This window comes from Oxyura jamaicensis, chromosome 4 (assembly GCF_011077185.1).
Source record: "Oxyura jamaicensis isolate SHBP4307 breed ruddy duck chromosome 4, BPBGC_Ojam_1.0, whole genome shotgun sequence".
NCBI classification, from domain to species: Eukaryota; Metazoa; Chordata; class Aves; order Anseriformes; family Anatidae; genus Oxyura; species Oxyura jamaicensis.
The window spans coordinates 14,786,584-14,810,412 of NC_048896.1; the positions used below are offsets into that span (position 1 = coordinate 14,786,584).

Here is a 23,829-nt window from a genome sequence, read left to right on the forward strand (position 1 = left end):
CCCCCCCCCCCCCCGGTACAGCTCTGCCTTACCAGCGGGCTGCGGCAGCCTCCCCGCCGCTGCCCGGGCATCTTGGAGGCGGCGGCGGCGGCGCGGGGGAGACGGCGGCGGGCGGGCGGGCGGCAGCGGAGCGCGGGGAGGCGGCGCCGAGCTCCCGAGCCCTCCCCCGGCCGCCGCCGCTGCCCCTCCCCGCCCCGCCGCAGGTGAGGCAGCTCCGGGCGGCACCGAGCCCCCCCCGCACCGGGTCCCGCACCGGGTCCCGCACCGAGCCCCTTCCTCCTGCGGCCGGGGGCTGGGAGCCGGGGCGGGGTGGGGGGAGCCCGCTCAGCGCTCGGCTGTTCGCAGGGATGGGGCTGCGGGGGTCGGGGGGGGGGATGTACGGGGGGCTGGGGGGCTCCAGGAGGGTCCTGGGGGGCTGCAGGGGGGGGCTGCGCTGCTGCGGGAGGAGTGCGGGTGGGTGGGTATGCGAGGCTGAAGCAGCAAAGGGCAGCGAGGGAGGGGGACCCGGCGATGCGATGTGTTCCTGGGGATGTGTTGCACGGGTTATCTGCGTTTGAAGGCTGCCCAGAGCGCCTCTTGAAAATAAATAGGAGGGAAAATGCATCCTGGTGCTCCTTCACGTGGGATAGGAGGGAGCTCTGGGAGTCAGAGCCATTTAGCCGCATATTTAGCCACGAATCCCTCCATTCTCCGCCCTTTTCTCACACACACGGGCCGGGCCCACCCAGCCAGCCCTGAGCACACGGCATTCCCAGGGAGGTCGCTGCCAGCACTGCCAGGCTGGCCCGCACCCCCTGCCCCACGCCGAGCAGGAGGATCTGACAGCGGCGTGGTGACCGCTTATCCCGCTTTAAATCCAAATCTCCGCTTTCCTGGCAGCAAAAACGCAGCGTGCGTGGCTGCGGCCAAGTCACGGAACTCAGAGCTGCCCCGGGACCCAGCCCTGTCGCGTGCGTCCGCGCGGAGAGCAAGCAGCCAGGTCAGAGCCCGACCCCCCTTCAATGGGATGGGGAGAAATCAACCCCCGTTTCCCGACCTGAGGGCCGCCAGCAGGTAGCCAGGACCGAATTTAGGCTGTGCCCGCACCGAAGCGGCGAGGGCGATGTGCAGCCCCCCGAGCAGGCGCACCAGGCTGCGGGAGAAATGAGGCCACGAGCAACCAGCAGATGGCTGGAGACCACAGGAAAGCACCACTGCTGCTCTGCAGGTGTCAGCCAGCGGGCCCCGCCAGACCCGCAGCTCAGCGCCGGGAGTATTTATTTCGTGTTTTATTTATTTAAGTCCCCGATCAGTTTTCCTAAGAGCTCACCAGGAGACGACAGCGCTGCTCCCAGCTCCCTGCCTGCTGGGATCAGCTGGGCCCCTGGATGAAAGCTGGAGGTGTCAGAGGTGACCTTGGGCAAACACCCGCCACCGCAGCCTTGTTGTGCATGTGCATGTGTTCAAAACACAGGAGGGATCGGGTTCAAATGACACTTTAATTGAGCAAGCAGGGCAGCGGCAGGGTAGAGCTCTTTATGTTAATGCGCTAACCACTCCAGAGTGAGTCACGTTCATTAGGGGTGGGGAGATCATCTCCATCCGCCCACAGAGGTGTTTTGGAGAGGTGAACGAGCTCTCAACACCCTTTGCGGGAGGACCTGCGCGTTTCGATCGGGGCTGCCATGGTTTTTGCACCCTGCGTGCTGCTGGGACCCGGGGAATCACGACTGCCCAAGGTGTCAGCATCCATGTGTCACAAAGGGGGAGTGAAGGTGCTCAGATTGCGTCGCATGCCTGGGAAGCCTAGTGCGTAAGGAACTGTTACAAAGCAGAACTCTCCTTCTAAAATCTGTTCTCACAGTGGAAAGCACAGAGGGAAGAAAATCACTTTAACTTCAGAAGCCCTCTTCCAAAAAGCAGGCAGCTGCAGAGATGAGCAGGGATGGATGAATTCCCCTGGATGAATCTCTTCTCGTTTTCTTTTTATATTTTGATGACTTCATTTTTTCTAGGTTTCCCTAGCACCTCCTTTACCCAGAGACATTCGGTTCCTCCTCCTTGTGGCTCCGGTTCGGGGACGGGAAGTGGATGCTTTGCACCACCTCATGTTGAACCTTGGAATTTCACAGCCTCATCCAAATTTCTTCTCTCTCCCATGCTGAGCAAACCACAGGCCTCACCGACTTGCCCCAGAACAGGCTCTTCTGGCTCCACATCCACTTGCCCAACGCCTCTTCAGGAACTGGTGACGACGTTGTGTGCTTCATTAAGGCTTTATTGTTCAGCGTCCTCCTGCAGAAGCACCAGCAGCAGGGCAGAGCTGCCCCCGCAGCACGCAAAATGCTGCTGGAGAGCACGGCGCACCCCAAATGGCACAAGCCAGCCCCAAATGCTTTCCTCAACCCAGCTCCTCCAGGAGAGTCAAAGGACTGGATCGGCACCACCGCACGGGTGAGCAGCCCCATCCTTCTGCCTCCCCTGCGAGCCCAGCAGGGGAAGTTCTCACCTTGAGAGAGTTTGGAGTTGGGGTTTGATAGGCAAGGACTGTCTCGCCAGGTTTTAAGCCATCTTCTGAGCATCTCCGGTTTTTGAGGTGCGCGTTTGCATCCCCACACCATCCCAGCGAGCTGCAGGGGAAGCAGTTCTGCTCAAAGGCAACGCAAGCGTTTGCAAACTCAGCCCTTGCCAAGGAGGAGCCCTCTCTGGGGAGAGCCCCCCTCTCTCCTGTCAAGGAGGCAGGGGAGAGCCCAGACCGTTCCCACAGCAAGAAGGCTGGACTTGTCCCCAGGTCTGCTTCCTTCTCCTCCTCTCCCCATTCAGCCACCCTCCCTCGTTCCCCCAAAGGCCGGGACAAGGCACATAAGACACCCATTCACTGGCAGCCAGCACGGGAGGAGACGTGCAACTGGAGCAGGAAACCCTGCAACAACATCTGCAAGTGCTGCTCCTTGTTTTTTGGAGCTCCTGGGTGTCTGCAGACCCTCCCCTTGCAGCGAGAAGCCCCAGTCCTTCGCCATTCCCAGACGGGGCGGGTGCATTGCACAACGCAGCCCAGCCAGGGTCGCCAGCAGAGCCCACATGCTGCCCTCTGTGCTTGCAGAGGAACCTGGAGCAACACCTCCTTGTGGAATAGGTTTTAAAGGCCCCCAGGGGACTGCAGCAGCTGGGACCCCCGCAACACCACCACCAAAACAAAGCGTGAGTTCACAAGTTCCCCAGTCTGTATTTCTTGTTTCGCCGCGCCTTCGCTTCCCCCACAGTGCCTCCAGGGTGAAACTACTCAGCTGGCTGAATGGGTTCAGCTTCACAGGCCTTCCACCCCGGCAAGCATTGCAGGGGAGACCAGGGAAAGCACCACCTGTGCTCTCTGTTTTTCCCACTCTAACTTACCGGAGCTCCCAGCATGACCATCAAACCCAGCAGCCACCCCAGTGCTGGGTGGCACAGGGCAACAGCCACCCTGGCCAGGGCTGGAGGAGCCTCTGCTGCTTCTGTGCCACGCAGCTCCTTATCCACCTGGAGCACAGAATGGCCTCATGTGGCAATTTTTTACCTTTTCCCCCCCCTTTCTAGGTTTCTAAGCCTAGAAAATGGCTTGTGGAACCTACACAGGGCTCATGGGGATACGGAGCTGGGTACCCAAAAGGGCAGCCACTGCGCAGCCCCTGCTGCTTGCACGTCACCGCAACCACCTTCTGCTGCCCTTCCCAGTCCTGCAGGGCTCCCCCATCACCCGCCGTGCTGGCTTTTCACCTCTGCAGCCATTTCAAGTGCAACACTTCGCTGGGGCTCAAGAAAAACCCAGCTAGAGCCTCCTCTTGGAGAGCAAAGAGAATTGTTGCATGGAAGCCCCGACGAAGGGTCCCAGGGAAAGGAAAGCCCAGGAACACGTAGTTAAAGAGCATCTCACCACGCGTATGCACGAGGGGACTTCGTGTAGGGTGGAAAGCTCCGTTTCCAGCTCATTCTTGCAGCGCTGGAAACATCTAAAAATGGTGGTCAGACAACCCCTGAGCCAACATTCACACGGAGTGAAAAGGTGAGGGAGGGAGCTGGGTCAGCACAGCCCTCCTGCGGTGGTGCAGAGCAGCTGTAAGGGCTCCTGGCTGCAGGGAGTTGTGCAAGCTCTCCATCAGCATCCTAAAGCACCTGGCAGCGAAAAGATGCAAGTGACTGCCAGCTGCAGGGCATTTAAGGGTTGGTAATTAGCCACAATGGAGAAGAGCAGTTCTCAGGCTGTGAGCCCCTCTGCAGCCAGCCAGCGGGCAGACCGGAGCTCCACACACCGCCCTGAGCGAGGTTCTCCATGGTGCCCAGAGCCACCCGAGCCACAGCTGGTTTAACTGCTCAACCTCACCTCCTCCGTGCCAGTCCTTAGCGAACCTCTTGGCTGTGCTCGCAGAGGGTGCGAGTCCTCTGCCCTCAACCTGCTGATCCACCCCACGGGTGGTGTTAGCGTTGGTGCCCGAGCTGAATCTGCGCCCTCCGCAGCCCTCTCAGCCCCCAGACCACCCAGCTTTGCGCCCAAGGAGGTGTTGCGTGGGCCAAAGCCAACCGATTCAGCGGGAAATAAAGCCAGAGCAAAGAGTGTGAGATGTTCCTGGTGTCGAGCACGGCAGGATGCGATGTTATGTTTGGCGGAGGGCTGACCAGCGAGGAGCAGAACAACCCAACCGAAATGCATCCCACCATCTTGGTCTCTGCGGGGATACCGATGGGTGCGTCGCCTCCCAGGGCATGGACGAGGGCTGAGGTTCTGCTGCTGAGGTTTCCCGTTCCTCTGACACCCAGCTGAAGCTGCACAGGGAGAAAGACCCACTCGGATGTGCACAAGCCTCAGCACGGGCACCAAGGGAAGGCAGGGGCACGTGCTGCACCTGCGCTCCCCAGCTCCACGCCAAGCACAGCCTCAACTTCCACCATGCGGTTCCCATAGCGCACGAAACTGTCTTTTAGGATGCTCCAGGGTAATCGCTACGCCTTGCAAAAGAGAAACTGGCTTGCAGCAGCCACAACAGCCCCACAAGACCTACCCTGACCCTGTAATCCTGCAGGAAACATTCCCACACTTCCCAGTTCACCCTACACCCTCTGGGAGCAGCCCTTCCAGGTTCACTTGCATCTCCCACTAGTTTCAGCCTCACGTATCAGCAGGTAAAACATACCCGGGGATTAAAGCACACGTGCACTTAGTAAGACCTTAGTAAGCGTGTGCGGGGCCGGGAGCTGGGGCTGAGATTCGGCAGGGCCATGCCTGCACGGGGCCGTCGTGGTGCTGCCCACCCCAGGAGCTATATGGAGCATGGTGATACCTTTGTTAGCGGCGGTGGGACCTTCTCCCAGCAGGGAGAAGACCGACAGAGAGAGGGCAGGCAGCCGGTGGGTGCAGCTGGTGAGTGCGCGGAGCTGGAGGTCCCCTCTGCGCGCCTGGGGGTGCCTCAAGCAGACGGCCCGATCCTGGCAGGAGGAGCCCCAAGGTGCTGCCCATCTCTGCCAGCTGCTCCTGGGGTGGCAGCCCCCAGCCAGCCTCCCCCAGGACCACCCGCTCCGACGCACACCCTGACCCAGCAGGTCCGACCGGGAGCACCGGCGCGGGGTGCTCGGGGAACCAGGTGGCCGTGTGCCGGCTTTTTAATTAAAGTGGTGCTGAATCTTAATGGGGAACGAAGACCTGGAGGAGGAGGAGGAGGAGGAGGGCTGTGACGCTGTGCATGGGTATGCACACACAAAGACCCTCTCGGCCCTCTCGGGCGAGTGACGTGGCGCAGCCATCGGCTGCTTGGCGAGGAGCGAGTCTCGTGGTGAGATGGCAGGGCTGGGCGAGCCGTGCCCCCGGCGCCGGGGGAGCTGGGGACTTCCCTGGTCGCCGTGGCTGCTTTTCCACGCATCCTGCAGTACGAGAGACTCTTTATTCTAGAGCGGTCGCATTGAGAGGTGAAACAGGTGATACCAGACAACGAACACGCTGAAAGAATTAATGTTTATAAAGCTGATTGCATCTGCCTTTATTTTTTAAGGCACTGTTAGAGCGCATGCATCACCCCCTGGATCACCTGCGATAGCAACAGACACTCCACCTACATTTTAGGGAGCTTCGTTAGCACGCACTTCTGTGGAAACCTCAGAGGAGCCATCGCTCCTACTACCGAGTTTGTTATTAGGATGCTCTGCCCCTACCCCAGGCCCACGCCTCGTGTTTAACGCTGGCATCCCATTCTCCAGGCGCTTGAAAGGAAAGATTTGATCAAAAAAGGAAGAGACAGGAGCTTAAAGAAGAGACAGCAGCTGTGGGCATGGTGAGGGTAAAGCAAAAGAGCATCCTGGGCAAGAGCTGTAACTGCACGGGGAGGCTCAAAAGCAGGCAGGAGGCTCCAAAATCCCAGCTGAAGCCGAGCTGACAGCCCACAAAAACCTGCGTGGGGAGCCAAAATGGGATGGGAACAGATTCTTTAATCTAGTACAGGTCTAACAGGAGGCCGGAGCTGGAAGTTTCACCCAGAAATTCAGATGAGCAACACAGAGCACACTGCTAATTACGAGGGTAATTAACTATTCAAACAATTAACCAAGGGATGGTGTGGAATCTGTCATCAGAGGGCTGAAAGCCGGCCAGATCGCTCTCCTGCAGGATCTTCTCCAGCTACACAGGACCCAAAGCAGAACTGAGCCGGGCGACGGAGCACCCAGGGAAGGGCTGATGGTCCGTTCAGGGCAAAACAAAAATATTTTCAATTTGGCTGGAGATAAAAGATGAAAACGTCACACCTAAGACCTCTGAAGCGTTGCTGCCGAGGTGCTTTATCTCCTTGTTCTCCTGAGAGGCTCCTGCTAGGCTAAACGAGGTGCAGCTCTTCGGGGACCTTAGTCTCCGGCTGGCACCACGCTCCAGTTTCCAGCCTTCCCAGGAGGAACGTGAAGCCGTGTGTTTCTAAAGAGAACAACGAGCTGAATTCGGGCAGCACGGTGAGTGCCTCCGCAGGCAGAGAGCCCTGCCTTGGTGCTCTCTGGGGGCAGCAGCACATCAGGACGGAGCAGCGAGGCTGGCACCGCCGCCCTCCGGCTGCTCCAGCCGCCGCCTGGCACGGGGGCACCACCGCAGGCTGCCCCCAGCCCTCGCCAGGGGCTCGCGATTTTTAGGAGCCAGTGGCCCTTCCCTAAGCGTCCCCGGTGTACCTTGCCATCTGTGGAGATGCTCTGCTGCTCACGAGCCCCGCCACCTGCAAAGCTGCTCTCGCTCTCATGCAGCTCGTTCTGGTAATTGCGCCTCGCAGTGAGAAGCTACGTGCTCCGTAACGGGCACATCCATTTTAATGGATTCTGCTTCGCTGCCGAGAATAAACAGCCACAAATCACGGTCTACAAGGCCCTTTACAGGGCCCTTCTGCTCCAGGTATATATTTTTTTTCACTTTGTCAGTGAACGAGCGCTTCTAAACACCCCTCGGCCCGCCAAGATTTACCGTGCGGGAAGCACGCGGCTGAACAGAGGGAGGGGAAAAAAATCTTTATTTTCAATTTATTCTCTTATTGGCAAAAACGCTCCCTAGCCACACGGCGTAACAGCTTCCCACAGCAGGCACTACCTGGATGTGGCCCTTGTGGATGCTGCAGCGCCTTGAGCTTGCAGGCAGGGCCCCGCTGCAGAGGGTCGGAGCCTGGCAGCAGGGACCCCAGCCCCGTGCTGAGGACAGCGGGGACAGGGCAGAGGGACCACCCAAACCCTTTCGGGCACCCGAAGCGCGTGCAGGGTGCAGCACCGGCCTCCGCCTCCTCCCCCCGTGCTGCTGCTGGGCTCTGCACCACCAGCAAACCGCTCCGTGCTGCCGGTGCTCCCTGCTCCCTGGGCTCCGGCTATCTCAGGGTGGCATCGGGCGATGCCAAGCCCTTCCCTGGGGCACGGCCCTGCCCCGTGGCAGCAGCGGGGCTGGGAACCAGCCCCGTCCCTCCCTGCTCCCGGCTGGAGGCGCAGGGCTCCACGCACGCCCAGCCTGCTCCGGCAGCATCGCTGCCGCCTGAGTCACCCGCGTGCGAGACCGACCGCGGGCAGCCCGTCCGCCACCGCCGGCCTCGTGGTTTTGGTGGGTTTTTGTTGGTTTTGTGTGTGTGTTGTTTTTTTTTTTTTTTTAATATTCATCAAATAACTTCTGCAGATAATTACGGGTTTGTTGCTCACTTATTAGCACCAGGCTGTAATTATTTGGGATCCAGATGATTTGGCACATTTATCGCGTGGTGTTGAGTAGGTCAGAGGAGTGCAAGGCTCCCCATTAGGATTTTGGAGTGTGTTTTCCCGGGAAATTCTGCAATGTGTCCTTTAAAAAGGTGCGAGAGCTTTGCTCTGTGTTTTCCAGGTACATGACATGATCCAGGTGATGCCCCCCACGTTTAGGGGGAGAAAGATGCCGTGATGCTGGTTCTGGCCTTTTGGCAACAATTGCAAGGGGAGCAGTTTGCCTTTGCAGCTCCTTTCTGACTCTGGGATTCATCGGAGCGACCCACCAAATAGCAGAGATGCATCAGGAAAACTGAAGCCTCAGGAGCTACCAGGGTGCCTGAGGGGTGGCACGCCTGCAGCAGATGGACATCACCCTCCCCACGCCCTGGCCAGCACTTGCCCAAGCCTCGATGCCACTCCATGTCCCCCTCATGGCCACCTGCTGATGGTTTTCTGCTGGCCGTGGTGGAAGCAGAAAGCCCAGCTGGCCCGGGATGACCTTCAGGCTATAGGAGACCCCTTCCTTATGCTGGGGGTGGGCGACGCCGTGCGCTCTGCACACGGGTGGGAAGCCGATGCCTTCATGGAAGCCCACCAGCGTCGTCTTGTCTTCACTGCCTGGTCTTTCCCCCGCTTGTGGAAGAGGGACTTTCTCTCCCCCTGTACCTGCAGAACCAGCGTTGCCTTTGAAGCACTGGCTTATCTTCCTTTTCTGCGCCCCGTGGGGAGGCGGGCGTCCCACGCATCCCAGACCAAAGGTTGTTTTTTGGGGGGGGGGGGGGGGGAGACGATGGGATGGATAGCCTGCTGCAGCGTGCGGCGAGCTCGGCTTTGCTCCAGCACATCCCAGACCCAGAAACCGGCCTCACCCTGCAGCCCACAGGGAGTTTCGCTGCCTGGAAGCCAGGCGCACCACCTTCCCTCTCGACACCTGGATCCGGTTGTGCACGGGGGAGATGCGGGGCTTTGGGAGCCCCCGGCGGCTCCACGAGTGACCGTGGCTCTGTTCTGCCTCAACTGAGCTATGTGTGCTCCCGAAGGACTTATGAACCTCCAGGAATGATGCAGAGCAGACCACACATCCCGCGGCGGGAGGTGACTTCAGGGTCTCTGCCAGGGCTCATCGCCCTGCAGCAGCAACATCCTCCTTCCCCCCGGCACAGGATGCTCTGCAGCCGCTTGTCTAGGAGGCACCACATCGATCGCTCTGCGTCTCTGTTTCCTTTCGCTCGTGTAGGTGCTCAGCAAGGAGACTTGGCCCATTTGACCACCTTGGGCAGTTAAAATGCTTCGGCCAAAATTCGCAGCGTCCTGGAGGGCACCTGTGGGATGCCCCAGGGAAACCCAGCACGTGTAGGAACCTTGAGCAGTGCTGCAAGAACACTGCCAGACCAGCTGCCGGCAGCAAGAACCTCCATTTTAGGGTACTTTTTGGAACCAGAGTGAAGAACCACTGCTGAGAGCTCACTGTAATCACCTGTGCCCAGAAATACTTGGGTAGGGGGTGTCCTTCCCCATGGTGCCTGAGCTACCCGAGGGACACGGGTTCTGGTTGTCGTCTGCCGGGAAACAAGGGTGCTGGCCCCACGGCCAGGTCCTCCTGCATCCCAAATAAAACCAAAGCCCTGTGCATCTCTGTGCAGGAGAGGAGCCTGCATCCGGAGCAGCAAGGCTGGCCCAGCTCTGTCCCACCACCGTCTGTGGGAGCTTCGTTACCAGCTTAAAGGAGAGCAAAGTGAGGCCAACACCGAAAGCACTTGAGCGCTCCATCCATAAAAGGCTTTGGGCTCCTTCAGGGTGAAATACGAGCTGGAGTCATTAATAATCATCAGCACTTTCCATGCCAATTATGTGCAGCCCGTGGCTTCCTGGCACACTGCAGCGGGGCTGGCAGCCCGGCGTGCTGGCGCCTGCTAGAAGCACTCCCTGATGCAGGGTGCAGCTTCCAGTTTTTCACCGAAAATCCCCATTTGCAAGCGGGTGCAACCTTGGAGGGGGAATCGCTCTTCTGCCCGTGCTCCACAGCGCTGGAGCATCTCGCTTTCAGCTTTTCATCCAGATTTCTGCTTTTAGGCACATCCTAACCAGCCGCGCTGGATGCACACGCACCTCCAGCTGCCTGGACCTGGTCGGTAGTGCCCCAAATTAGCAACCACAGGGTTTTGCTCCTTACTTCCAGCGCTCGAACTCAGCGTCCGGAGCCGAGCGTGCTGGGAGCGGTTTGAACCTCGAGCCAGACGGCCAGACGCCAGAGGGCAACGCGATCGTACGGGCTATTAATGACAGACCGTGAGCACTAATTAATTTGTTCGTGTGTGCAGCGAGTGCCTCTGGAGCTCAGCTGCACGCCCGTAGCGCCGTGAGCTGCTCCTCTGGGATGCGCTGACACGAGGTCTGTCCCCATACCAGTGCCCTGAGGCTCCAGGCTGATTTTCTTCAAGTTTCGCAGTTTTTAGTTGCCTTTTAAGCAGAACCCATGAAATAAGCCCGACTGCAATTTGGAGAGGTGTCACTGCCCATCGTGCACCCCCCATGCTGGCTGGAGATCCGCAGGAAGGGAAAGGCAAGAGCTGGAGCGGGGCAGGTGCCTTCACCCTGGCTCCTGCGTACCAAAAGACCCCACCACATCGAAAAAACACCATCACAGCCGAGTTTTGACCATGAACGAGATAAAAAGTTTACCCGTCTCAGCGAAGACCTGGTGAGAAGGAAGGCCAGAAGAGCCAGGAAGCATCTGCAGGGGTCAGGTCCTGTCCGTGCACCCTTCCAGAGTGGCTGCCAGCCCCTCGGTGTCACAGTGCGGGGGTGTCTGAGCTGACAGTGCCATCAAAGAGACAAACCTGTCAAGACATGAAGCAGGAGGGCTGCCGGCTTGCTCGCCTCCTCAGGGAACCCTCCATTAGCGGCTCTGAGCGACCCGTGCCATTTATTCTTTTCCCCCATCGATTTTTCCCTCTTTCGGAAAAAGCTAAGATGTTCCTGGGCTGGGATTCCTGTACAGATCCCCCTCCCACTCCTCAGGTTTGAGTCTTATCTCAACAAGTTCCTCCCTGCTTTATACATGGAGCCTAGTCTCTTTTTCATTTCTCAAATTGTATTTATGGTTTCCTAATTAGGGGAAGAGTCATTTCAGAGATGGAAAAAACAGATCCAGAGCAGGGGAAGCTGGTGTCCCGGGGGTGCGCACAGTGGGTGAATTCATTAGACATGTAGACATGAGTGCCTGGAGTGAAATCCTCCGTACCGCCCCCCCAAACCAGGCACTCGTCCTTAACAGAATTATCCTTACTGTTCTGGATCTGCAAATCACCGGATTTTCAGCCTGAAAAGTTAATTGGAGGAGCTTCTTGTCTGCAGCGCTGGTGCCCAGAGCCCGTCCCCAGATGGTCTGCGCCAGTCCAGTCCGATCAGGTGCCTGCACGCAGATAAATGCCAAGCCCTTTTCAGGCTGGATATAAGGGAAAAAAATAATAAGACGCAATAATGAGAATAAACCTTTGCTTGGAATGAGATTTTGAGGGCAGGAAGATTTCATTTCTGCTGTGAGGTCTGCAAAATTTGGCAGTGAGGATGAGGGACACGTCCCTGTGAGCAGTGGGCACGGAGCTGCTGCTCCTGACCTCCCTCCGGTTTTATTCCTTGTCCTCGTGCAAGCCCATTTAGGTTTGCAGTCCCTGAAAGGATAGATAGAAGCACTTATTGGTTTTATTGGCACTGGGCATCACTTCATAAAGCTGCGCTGCATCTTCTCTCCATCCAGGGCTCCATGAAAGCTCTCGGAGACGCCTGCGTGCTGCTGGAGCCGTATTTCTTCAGGGACTGTGAGGTCTCAGCAGGAGACGTGCACGGCGGCTGGGAACTGCGGCACAGGCTTGGGGCTGGGCAATGATACAGGCTCTGCTTCCAGAGACTGTTCTCTGGAGGAGACAGGTCCGCTGCCATCGGTGACACCAAGTGCCGTATTTTCCCTTAAAACTACAGAAGATCCAAGGGCTCAGGAGCAGATGAGTGCGTGGAGAACCCCCACACAAGGCTCCCGTGCTGATTGTTTCCGTCTTTCTGGCTGCCGGTGCAGGAAAGCAGACTTTCCCCTCTATCTGTCCCTGTAGGTAAAGCGGACACAGCGAGCTGCACGATGTGCGCGGCTTCCCCGCTCCTGCTCGGAGCTGCGTGGTGCGCCCGTGCGACTGAGCGGGTAAGCACGGCACGATGATCCACAGCAGGAGACTCGGGTGCTGCCAGGAGACTTTTAGCAAAGCACGCCTCTTGCAAGCTGTAAAACAACCACTATAATGTTTAGGTGCCTTGTAAAACTCCTCATCCATGGGGAAGGAAGTGCGAGGCAGCAGCACTTCTCCAGCCCCTCGTTAATGGCTGGATATATTTCTCCTTTACAACACGTTTGCCCAGTCTCTTTGCTTGGATTCCCAGAAGACACCTTACAAACCTTAACTCCGGCCCTCGTTTACTCCTCTTTCAGATATGAAAGCCCCAAAAACATTTCCAGTGAGGACGATTTCCCCCCAGATACCCTTCCATTAGAAATGAAGCCTTCTGCTTTGCTGCATGGCTCTCATCCGCAGCCCCGTACCTGCCCGGGTCCTGCAGATATCGGCCAGGAATTCTGCAACGCCTGCTGCCAGCAAGCACGCAGCACGTCTGCGAGGTGCAGGCTGCCATCCGTCACAGCCTTCCCCTGCACATTTGCTGGATAATCCTGCCGTGCTGCTCACGTGCATGCCCCTTCAGGAGGCTGTGCGGAGCATTCCGTATTGCGCTGCATTTTGCTTAACGCTCCTCACCCGAGGTGGGGGAGCCAGCAGGGCTTTTGGGACCTGGAGCACTGTCTGCAAAAGGCACGCCGGCAGCAGGGCTGGCTGCTAAATTCCCCTCTGGTCTCAGTGGTCGGTGCGGGGTGTGGGCCTGCTCAGAGCCCTGGGCAGGGGATGCTCCTGCCTGGTGGCCGGCGGGGCAGCACACCAGCAAGGCAGGAAGCCTTCAGATGTGCTGCAGCCCCAGGACCGGCAAGGTTCGGGAGGAAAATACAACGTAAGGAGGATCGTTCCTCTTCTCCTGAGCTGCTGGCATACCTGCCTGGTGTTTCCCAGGCAGGACAGGGGTACCCAGCCTGGCACTCTTCTCCTGCTCCCAGAACGGTCCCAGGGCACTGCAACGGAGCCTCCTGGCAGCAGCATCGTTAATCTGCCTGCCACTGCTGCCAGCAGCCATGAATCAAACCCCAAAGCAAACAACTCCACCGTGGCCACGCAGAGTTTATGCTCGCCCCAGTCTAGCTCTACGTCGTGCAATGAAGATGGAGCTTTTCCAGCAGCCCCAGCTTCTCCTGGGTGCTAGAACCATGCCTTTGACCACCAGCATCTCCAGGACAGGCAAGACCACTCCCCAACCCTCCCCTAAACCCTGCTCTGACTCGTGCCCTGGCGGTGCCCCACGGGACCTGCCCCGTTCTTGTTCAGGACAGAGCAGGGCTCGTGCCAGCAGTGCCCGAGGCGGGATGCAGCTCATTGCCTCCGCTCACACCTTCTGCCCGCGGGCTGCCAGCCCTTGCCTGAGCAACGTGGTAGGTTTACCACGTTCAGGTCTGCGTCTGGTTTCCTACGTGGACCTTGGACCTGTGTTGTCTTTTCAGTGGGCCTCTCAGCTGTGCACTGTTGCTCCTGTCTCCTGGATGGGCTTTGGATCCAGGTCATTGGCTGCGTCTTGATTTCTTGCAGCTGGCCCCATCTCCTGCTGCCCCTAGGTAGACCTGGACCAGGTTCATCACCTCGCCTTGTCTCTGAGTGCTGACAGTCCCTGTCCCTAACCAGGCACCATTTGGCTGGGTGCTGCTGGTGTGAGTCCTGCTGGGGGGTTGGGAGCTGCTCGGCCTCGTTGGGTTAGAAGCAGCCTTATTTGGGGGCACGGTGCAGAGGGGAGGCATCTGGGGGGTCCACCCCCCTGCTGACATGTGCTTGGAGTCTGGCCCCACGTCCCCCCGGTGGACCACGGGGCTGCTACCTAGGGACCATCCCTGCAGAGATGGGAAGGAGGAGGAGCAGGAAGGGAGCTGAGCAAGAATGAAAGGGAGACACCAGCATCTGCTCCTCGTTCTGGGAGCCTGTGCCAGCAGCAGAGGCTTGGCGGAGGTCTCACTCCCCAGCGGAGCTGCGGGCTCTGCACGGGGCAAGGAACAGGGCTGGCGTGCATCTGCACGGCTGCTGCTCATCGATTTCAGTGCCAGAGAGTGCTCCCCATTCCCCATCAGGGATCACCCGTGGATCTGCAGCTCCCGCAGGCTGAGCTCCTGCAGGCTTTCTGCATGGCCCCTGTCAGCCTGGGTCTTTGGGGTTCAAATCTTCTTGCTGGAAAATTGTCAGTTTGAAAAAAAAAAAAAAAAAAAGGCCAAGCCCTTCTGCAGGAAAAGGTTGACTTCAACTCATTTCAGAAGAAAAAAAAAGTGATGAAAAGTTCTAAATGGCTCTAAATCAACGTGGAATGTTTCAGACAGACAAATGCGGGTGGTGCAGGCTGAGTTCTTCCTGGGCAATCAGCGATGGGGAGCTTGTGAAGCTTTCCAGCCTGCTTTAGGAGAGAAAAATGTTTAATGGAAGGTTGCTGCAGAGGAGGAATGGTGACTCCCGACCAGTGCTGCTCCCAGACTAACCTCGTGCTCGTCTCATTACAGGGCTCAGTGCTGCTGACAGCAGGTAGTGGGAACAGCCCCCGAGAGCAGCATCAGCACCACACGGGTGATGGATCCGAGCTTGTCAGCTCCCTCACCCACCAGGTGCTGGCAATCTGGGTACATGCAGGTGGTACTCGTTGGAGGCCAGGACTTAGAAGAGGCTTCCAACATCGCTGCTCAAAGATGTCCAACTCCCTTTTACCTGTCACCCCTGCACCGGGCTCAGAGATAAAGCCTCTTAACGCCAGAGGTGAGTGGTTCTGCCCTGTGTGGGACAGGGGAAGGGACATTTCTGCTCGAGCAAAGCCTTTCCTTTGAGCAGCACTGCCTGGGCAATGCAGCAGGGGATGGGACGTGGCGCAGGTCCCGCAGCCAGCACTGAGCAGTATGCTCTTCAAAAGGTTCCCGTAGGGCCAGGAGAGGACAGAGTGAAAAATGGAGCCATCAAAGCAGGAAATGCCAAGCCCACCGAGCCCTCAACCTTTTCACTCGGGATTAATGTGATGGTGCCCTCAAGGGATGGGCATCCCAGCTCAGCCTGCCGCAGTTACGCTCTGCGTGTTTGCGGTCAGCGAGGCCAAGCAGCCTTCAGCTGCACCTCTGTCACCAAAGCACTGCCCCCCAGAAGTCCAGGAGGGTCTGGGCTGAGACACTCCCCTGCTTTCCAGTAGTGTGAGGGACACTGGACCCACACAAAAGTCTCCTTCCTGAGCCCTTTCCTCCCACACGGGTGACAGGACTGAGGTCGGTCCCTGTTTGGTGTGCACCCAGGTTACTCCTGGACATGCTGATGACCACGGCAAAGTGCCCCCAGCCCTGGGCTGCCACACAAGGTGCTGTCACCTCCCTTTTGCTGAAAACCCTGCTGTTGGGAAGCACCTCGTGGTGGCCAAGGGGATGGATCTCCCAGGAGAAGGCTTTGCAGACCTCTGACCCAGGACAAGGAGCAGAGCTCCCCAAAGCTCCAACGCCCTGAGCCTGCACGGTTGGGATCAGTCATTCCTGATGGTGGAAGGAAACCTGGGAGAGCACTGCGGTAACACGCCCTTGGGCTGTGGGTGGGGATGGGGAGACTTTCACAAATTCCTTGCACTTCCCAAATTACTGTTGGCCTGGGTTCCCCCCCCCCCCCCCTTCCCTGGCCCGTGTTTCACGCCCTGCGTGCTCGCTCTTCGCTGCCCAGAGAGCAATTACGTTTCCCACACTCCTGGGTGGGGATGCGAGGCAGTGCCCAAGCTTTAATAAGAACCTGGAGCACCAAAGCGGGAGCTGCTCCTGCCTACAAGCGCCTGCCAGACGGGCTCCGCCAGCCTTGGCATGTTCTGCACGTGGCAGGAGGATCAGAGACCTCCGTGCTCCGGGTCCGCATTGCCAGCTCCAGGGCCTGAGGAAAACCCCCCAAGCTGGCTTGTTTGGGCACTGGAGGGAAAACCCAGGATGGGCCCCTGAAAGGTCACTCCTGGTGGCAGCGGGACCTAGCACAGCCTTGCAACAGCCCTTCTGGTGCCACCCTGTGTGACGACGGTCTGCCAAGTCTGGGGACAAGAGGCAGCAAGCTGGGAGCCTCTGCACCAAGGAGACAGGAGGATGGGTCAGGGGAGGTGGCTCCTGATGGCACGGGGTGGGTGGCTGTGGTGGCTGTGTGGCTGTGCAGCTTCGTAACCTGGAACCGGCTTGTGCTGAAGCCATTTTGTCCCCGCGGATCTTTATTTCTGGGCTGTTTGTATCTGGGGGCGGCGAGTGAGCTGGGTTTCTAATGAATGTGAAATTCTCCCTCTTGCTGCAGCACTTTGCCAGGGACCATGTTATTTCATGTATCTAGGTCAGGCGTATTCCTTCCTTTGTAGCGTGTCGCAGGGGACGCTGCCCTTCCCCGCCATCCAGACACGCTTTGGGTTTTGTCATCTCTTTCCAGGATGATTGCCAGCGCTGGCTATGGAGAGCGTGCTTCCCAAAGCAGGCTCCTCTCCGCTCTCACGTTGGGAGTTCCGTGCAGCATACTTGGGCTCAAACCTCCGAGTTGAAGGCGAAAGAGAGACCAAAGGCGCCCACGACCAGCCTGCCATGGTGGGCTGTCTCCTCGAGGCCACCCTGCTGCAGAACCAACAGGTCTCAGTCCGTCCCCATCCTCTCTGGCAGCCTCGAACTTGTTGTTTGTCGCAAGGAGGAGACCGACAGCTTTCCTAGCCCCTCTGCTGGCTGCTGGTAAGCCTCTCCCAGCACAGCTTGTTTGCAGAAACGATGGGAGGCTTGGAGTGCAATAACCTTCCTCATCAACATGCTGTTCCTCTCGCCTGCTCATGTGGCTTGTTATGGGGAAGCTAAAAATAGAGCGGTGAGCTGGCTTTCATTTCGCACAGAGAAATTAAAAGAAAATGTTGGGTTTTGCTTTTCATGGAGAAGCGCTCCCAAATGTTCTTGCTTCTGTGTCACAAACTATAAATAGCGGCTGGTCTTCAAAAGGGACCATCCGGGAAGATGCCTGGGGCAGGTGGCGTGGGCCTGAGCCCTGCTGGTGCAGATGGCTTCTTCTGGCCACGTTGCCACCGATGCCCATGAGCTGCTGTTGCTGCTGGGAAGGGCTCAGCCTTGGCCGCTTTCTTTCGTAGCGAGATCTCTGCAAAGCGAAATAGGAGAGGTGCTGGGACCTCGCGCTGCCCGGCCGTGAGCAGAGGGAGGCAAAGCCAGCTGCTGCCAATACAAGTCGTGCTACCAACGAGGAGCAAGAAGACAATAGCTCCCGGGTAGACATACCCCGCTTTCCCCGCTTGCTAGCTGATTCCCTTCGTGGGGTGTGAAAATATCCGTAAAAGCAGGTTTTCCCACTTCGAGCCATGGCAGCTTGTCACCGGGGGCACTCGCAGGCGCTTGGCCCCTCAGCCGCTGGTCGCACACCTTGCCCTTTTGGCGACACCTTCGTGCATCCAAGGGGTTAGAGAAAACCCTGGTGGGAAGCCCTGAGGCCGGGATCCTGCTGATTTTCCTTTGGCTGTCGCTGATGGGAAGGGGGGCGCAGACCCCGCGAGGTGTGACGGGCTGAGCCCCCGCCGTGCGAACAGCACAAAGGCGAAGGGTTTGCAGACCGCCCATCAGCAGAAGTGCTGATGCAGCGAGAACATGCTCTCCCCGAATAGTCGAGAATAATGACCAAACTGCTCCAAATCAAAGCTGGCAATTTGCAAACAGAATTGCTGTCTGAATTCCTCACATGAGTCACTGGCCCGGACTGGCTTGCCCGGCGCTAATCCTCTCATTGCACCAGAATCAAAGGCAGCTCAGGGAAACTTTCTCCTTTCAAAGGCTGGTGTGAAGATGCCACAGATGCCTCCTGTTCACTTTCCCCAGCACACTCCTACGCTTGCCTCAATTGCTCATTCCTATTGAGGCTGAGAGCGCCTCTCCCACTCCCGCAGGTACCGGGTCTCCCACCTGAAGCTTGTTCTCACCACCCTTTATGAACGGCTTCAACTCACGTCCAGCCGTCTGCTGACACCCCGCAGGTGCTGCTGCTCACCCCAAACATCGGACACATCCTGCCCTCGAGGAACCTCGTGGCTGACGTGAGAGCTGTGCCGTGCTGAGCGGAGCTGTCGCGGTGTGGGGAGGTGCTTTAGGGCTCACGTGTCTCGTTAGGAAACGACGGGCAAGAAGTTCTTGGTGATAAGTCCGCAGCCAGGAGTGTGGGTGGGCACGGATTTGGGTTGCTCTAATCGCCTTCTCACCCTGCCGGCCCCCAGCACCGGGACGTTTGCTCTTTAATGAGGAGAATTCATTAAAACATTAAAGGGTTCAGCAGCTAATAGCCGGGGAGAGCGCGATGAGTAAGGGGAGGCTCTTTCATCCTTGGGTAGAGGAGCAGTGCTTTGAAACCTTGATGAGGGGCACCCAGAGCAGCGTGCTTTGGGCTCTGCAGCCATGCCGGGGATGAGTCCCCATCCCTCCACTGGGATGCCCACGCAGTGACGGGATGGGTGCCAGGGTACAGCCCCGCAGGTGTTCACTCGGTGGCCGTGGCACATCCATGGCCCGGCGAGCTGCCCCCAGGCGATCCGGTGAGCCCGGATTCCTGGGCGCAGGGACAGCACCTGCCAGCCGCACATGACTGCGAGCAGGAGGCACAAAAACCACAAGCAAGAGGCACAAAACCCCCGTGCAAGTCCGCAGCATGCTTGCAGCACGTCTGATGCTTCTGGGAAGCACGAGACCTACTCCACATACCGCTACCCACGGCCCGCACGTCGCAGCACCTGGTGCTTGGAGAACCCGAGGGCATCTGGCTCTTCAGACAGTGCCCTAAGGCACCTTTGTCTGCACAGGTGCTCCTCCAACCTGTTCTCGAGGGCCTGCAGCGTGGCATTGCCCTGGCCCCCAGCCATTTGCTCCAGGGCTTCATTGCTCTCTGCATCACAGGGTTTTCCTAATGCCTGACCCGAATCCCAGGCCTCCCGTTCCGAGTCCCACGGCCCTAACAAGGAGTGCTGCTGCCTCCTGGATGCATCTGAAGCCATCTCTTTTTTTTCCCTGAGGTCACCGGGCTGTGCTCACCAGGAGCACACACGGCTGCCTGGGAAGGTAGGAAGAGGGGAGGCTGTGCCGGTTTTTATCCTTCCGAAGGGGTCGGAAAGAAAAAGAGCCCTGCAAAATACTGGTACGGGCTGGGAGGAGGGAGGTGTAGGAGTGGGTGAATTTGAGTGAAAGCTTACCCCGAAGCTGGGAATGGGGGGGCAGAGCACATGAGGTGTGCTGGCTGGGTGGATGTGGGGGGCGGAGGGCACAGGGTGAAGCAGGAGAGATGGTCTTGGTGCTTGCACCGACGACATCAGGACTGTTTGGGCTCTGTGAGTACTCTCAGCTAAGGGCACCTCTTGGAAGCTTTGTCGGGCCCATTAGATGTCACCACCTGAATTTTTTTCTCCATGCAGATGGGGACCAGCAGGCTGGGGAGGACAATGTCAGCTTCTCAGCAGCTGTGCTGAGCTCTCCCTGCTGTGTGGCACCCATCGCCGCTGTGCTCCTGTTTTTACTTCTCCCAGCCTGAGCCAGCGGCTGTCCCGCTGCTGGCTCCGCACCAGCCCTGCCCTTCGTCCTGGTTCCTCTCTGCTGACTTCTGCTTAATGTGCCCAAGAAAAAACCCTGCCAAAGGTTTTCAGTCCACGGCGAACCCTGGACCTTCGGCTTGCTCTGACGATGAACCAACTTTCTGCTCTTCAGCCGTCCCCGATGTTCCCATCCTGCGCACGCAAGTCAGCTTTTATTTAGAAGACGTCCCTGGAAGCGTGCTGGGGATCAGGACGGGCCGCTGTGTCCTCCCGTGGCACTAAGCTCCGCAGGACTCTCCGTGAGACGTGTTATTGATGTGACAGAGCTGGTCAATGCAGCTGCCACGCAAGCGCACAAATTTATCAGTTGAAAAGCCTCAGGGGATTTAAAAAAAGAAGAAGAAGAACTTAGTACAAAATTATCCTCTAACATCTCCCTCCAGCCCCGAAGTCTCCCAGCAGCTCTGTTTTGCACTGTGAACTAATAGCCTGGCATTTCTCATCCTACAGCTGAACCAGTTTGGAGTCGAAGCATCATCAAAAAAGGGTCTGAAATAATTACGTCTGGGCCCAGCTCATCATCCCCTCCGTCGCTGTTCAGTTACAAAACGTTTTCTGTTCCAGCCGCCTGCTCTGCTCCGCTGGCTGCGTCCTGGGGAAGCAGCAGCTTAGCCAGGCACGGACGTCTGGCCGTGGCCAAGCCTCTCCTGAGTCACACCAGAGATCACCCTGAGGTCATCTAGGATCTCGTCCCAGCTCTGGGAAAAAAAATCCTTGTGGGAGCTGGCCACCCCGCCAACACCTCCAGACGGCGCGAAGAAAACTTTTCGCTTTGGCAATCCCGTTTGCTAAACTTTGCGATCGCGCTTCAGCGAACGTGCTGGTGGGGCCGGGTCGCTTCTGCCTGTCTCGTGCCACTGCCTGGTGGCACTGCCCCAAGCCCCGAGGCTTCTGCCACCTCCAGGCACCGGCGAGCCCGGGGGAGGCAGCCCGGCTTGGGGCTGCTCAATGCAGACCAAGCTGGCAGCTCTCAGGCGTTAACCAGACCCCGTCCAAGATTTCCAAGTGGGGAGAGAGTCCCCCAAGGTCCTGGCGGCCTCTAGACCCTGCAGAGGATTTGTGCCTCCTCCACAGCCTCCCTTTGCCAGGCTCTGGCAGCAGCCGGTAGCCCTGCCCGTGTGCTCCTTGCAGGAGGTGCTCAGCGCTCAGCGCTGTGCCCCTGGCTGTCACCTCTTGTCCCCTGGGGCCGAGGGACGGTCGGGTGGCAGCCAGCGGCTCGGCGTGATTGAGAGGCACCGAGCAGGCGTCAGCACGGTTTGTCACAGTGGGGAGAGCCCAGGGGAGCCTGTGCCGAGAGCAAACTGCTGCTCCTCTCCAAATGCTGGGCTGGAGGGGCTGCTGTGGGCTGCCCGTGCTGCTTCAGCTGGGATGAGGCTGGCAAAAACCTTCTCCTTGGCAGAGGAGAAGCCTCCGGGCTACACCAGGAGGACACCTGGCTGCTGGAACAGGGTCCTGGGGGCTCTGCGGGATGCCTGCGTGGTCTCTGGTACCTCACTGCTCCCACGAGCCATGCAGGCAGCTGGGACAATGCCTTCTTATGTCGGACCTGCTCTGACATCCAAGAATAATTGGACAGAAAGTTCACACGCACAAGTGCACGAGGAGCCGGGGCGGGGGGAGCGTCTCGCTCCAAATCCCCGCAGGACGCAGCAGCTCTGCCCCACGCTGCGCTCCGACGGCCGGGAGCAGCCTCTGGTGGCGTTCAGTAACACCTCTCCAGCAATTAAACCCCCCCGCTTTTATTATTATTATTTTTTTTTCACAGCTTACGTAGTCACTCCGTGAAAGTGGCAGAGGAGAGGAAAAACAGGAAGAGAAGTTCCCAGCTTTTCCTTTTTTTTTTCTTTTTTTTCCCCCCAAATTTTACCGATTCTGGGCACATGGCCAAAAAGTAATAAAAATCTGTTATGTTTAGAAACATATAAATAACAGCAGCTCGGTGTTGCAAGAGCTACAGATAAAGTGAGTTGTAGGATCTTGGCTTTATTAACATCTGAAGGGGATAACGGGAGTTTTACGGTGTCTAATTGAATTAAATACGGTGCATTCCAATTTGGGGATATAAAATTTGCAATCATGAGGTATAATTAAATACCTTTCTGGCTCTGCCACTGTTTCTTTCTCTACAGGCTAAAAAATAATAATAATAAAAAAAAGGAAGGTGTTTTGTTTTGTGTGTGTTTCTGTTTTGTTTTCTGCTGTCACTGCAATATGTGAATTCCTGCCCATTGCTGCGTGGGTGCAGCACGGGACAGAGCTGCTCACGCCTCCGTGATGCTCAGCACCGCCGGGTACAGAAGGACAAGGGCTGCCCAGCCTGGCACCGCTCGCCTGCGTTCCTGGTGCGGAGGTGCCTTCAGCTCGGTGAAGTCCTGGAGCACACCAGGGCTGCGTTCCCCCTCTGCTGCTGATCGGAAAAGGATCGGGTTTTTAAAGCTGGGGCTGTAAACACAGCGGGGGAGGAGGTGGAGGGGAAAGGGGCTATTTTGGGGTTGTTTGTCTGCAAGCGACGCTGGCACGAAAACAAACAAGGCTGGCCTTGTCAGGAATCCCTACAGCTGCGTTTCCATTTCCACCTGATGCAAGGGTGTGACGTGGCCCCTTGGCAGCACCAGGACAAGCTGCAGGTTGTCCCTCGAAGCCCCGAAGCACATCACGGAGCCAGGAGAAGGACCCCGTCCTGCCCCCGATGAGACGAGGCCTCCGCCTGCACTGGAGGAGCTGGGGGCAGGCGTGCTCACCGCCTGGGCCGCCTTGGTGCCAGAGGCATGCTGCAGGACTGCCTGGGTGAGAGGGGAGAGCAGAGAGGAGAAGAAAGGAAAAACACCCGTCTGCTACGGGCTGTCCCAGGCTCCTCGTGGCACAGGCGAGGGTGGCAGCGCCCTCAGGTACATCCCCTGGGAGCAAAGCGTGGCTTGTGGGAGGCAGACCCCTGCTGAGGACAAGGGGCTGCGGTGCACCGCGTTGCTCTTCCCACGGCTCACAGCCTCTGCAGCCCCGAGGGCAGGCTGCAAGCCCCCGGGGTCACCCCACAGCACCCAGCCGAGGACGCGTGGTCCCGTCTCGCCGCCAATAACCCAGCAAGCAGCGACCGATCTCGGGGGCCCATCCTGGCCTAGTGATCAGGGGGTACGGCTGAGTGGAGCTCAGGAACATTTCTCACCCAGAGGCGCCCATCTGAAGTGCATGGACTTCACCTAAATGACCCAGCTTTGCCCGTTTTTCAAGGGAAGGAGCCTGTCTGGCTCGCAGCAGCAAAGAAACCACCAGCAGCTGGTGCACAGGGTGGCTGAGGGGCACTTCGGGTGCTGTGTCTCCTCTCCTCTCCTTCCACGGCCGGTGGTGCTGCTCCAAACCCTGCAAAGGTACCGGGCTTACATGCGAAGGGCTATGAGTCTGCAAGGAAGCCAGCATGAAAAGATCGAATCTCTCACGGTTCCAGTGATGTCAGGAAAGTCTGTAATTAAAGAGATCTTCTCCTCTGCCCTGGTTTTCTGTTTGAACCCAGCTCCTTTGGAAATAAACAGACATCAAAGCCTCAGCGCAGCAGCCTTGGCTCCACCTCTGCTGTTCCCCCCGTGCTATCTCGCCGGGGTTTGCTGTCCTGTCAACCAGGCAGGTGGAGACTGCAAGGGGCAGAGCATCCCTGGGACACCGAGCTGCTGCTCCAGGCAGATGCTGCTGCAACCCCGCACGCTCCTCCGCTGCCGAACCCCCTTGCTGGGAAGGAACGGGGATCCTGGTGATGGGGTGGTGATGGGGTACTCCCACTTAAATTTATTCTATTTATTTATTTTTGCGTGTCCCCGAATTAGGAGGGGTACTTGAGGCCAGCAAAGCGGAGGCAGC

At 58.1% G+C, this 23,829-nt stretch overlaps 1 protein-coding gene and 1 long non-coding RNA gene across 3 annotated transcripts in view; both read right to left on the reverse strand.

Annotated features, from left to right (window-relative positions):
- MID2 (midline 2) overlaps positions 1 to 185 on the reverse strand; it is a 67,643-nt gene extending 67,458 nt beyond the window's left edge. The window contains exon 1 of the mRNA XM_035325221.1: positions 33 to 185. The gene's annotated coding sequence lies outside the window, so the exon portion shown is untranslated. The remainder of the gene's footprint in view (positions 1 to 32) is intronic.
- Positions 186 to 8,841: 8,656 nt separating this feature from the next.
- Positions 8,842 to 11,685, reverse strand: LOC118167216. Of its 2 annotated transcripts, none has more exons than XR_004751023.1 (3): positions 11,486 to 11,685; positions 10,879 to 11,036; positions 8,842 to 9,467 (listed from the first exon to the last, which is right to left on the reverse strand). It is a non-coding gene; the product is annotated as an uncharacterized LOC118167216 (long non-coding RNA). The 2 variants fall into 2 exon arrangements; XR_004751022.1 differs by lacking the exon at positions 8,842 to 9,467 and adding an exon at positions 9,555 to 9,568 and having other exon boundaries at positions 10,820 to 11,036; positions 11,486 to 11,682.
- Positions 11,686 to 23,829: the final 12,144 nt, after the last annotated feature.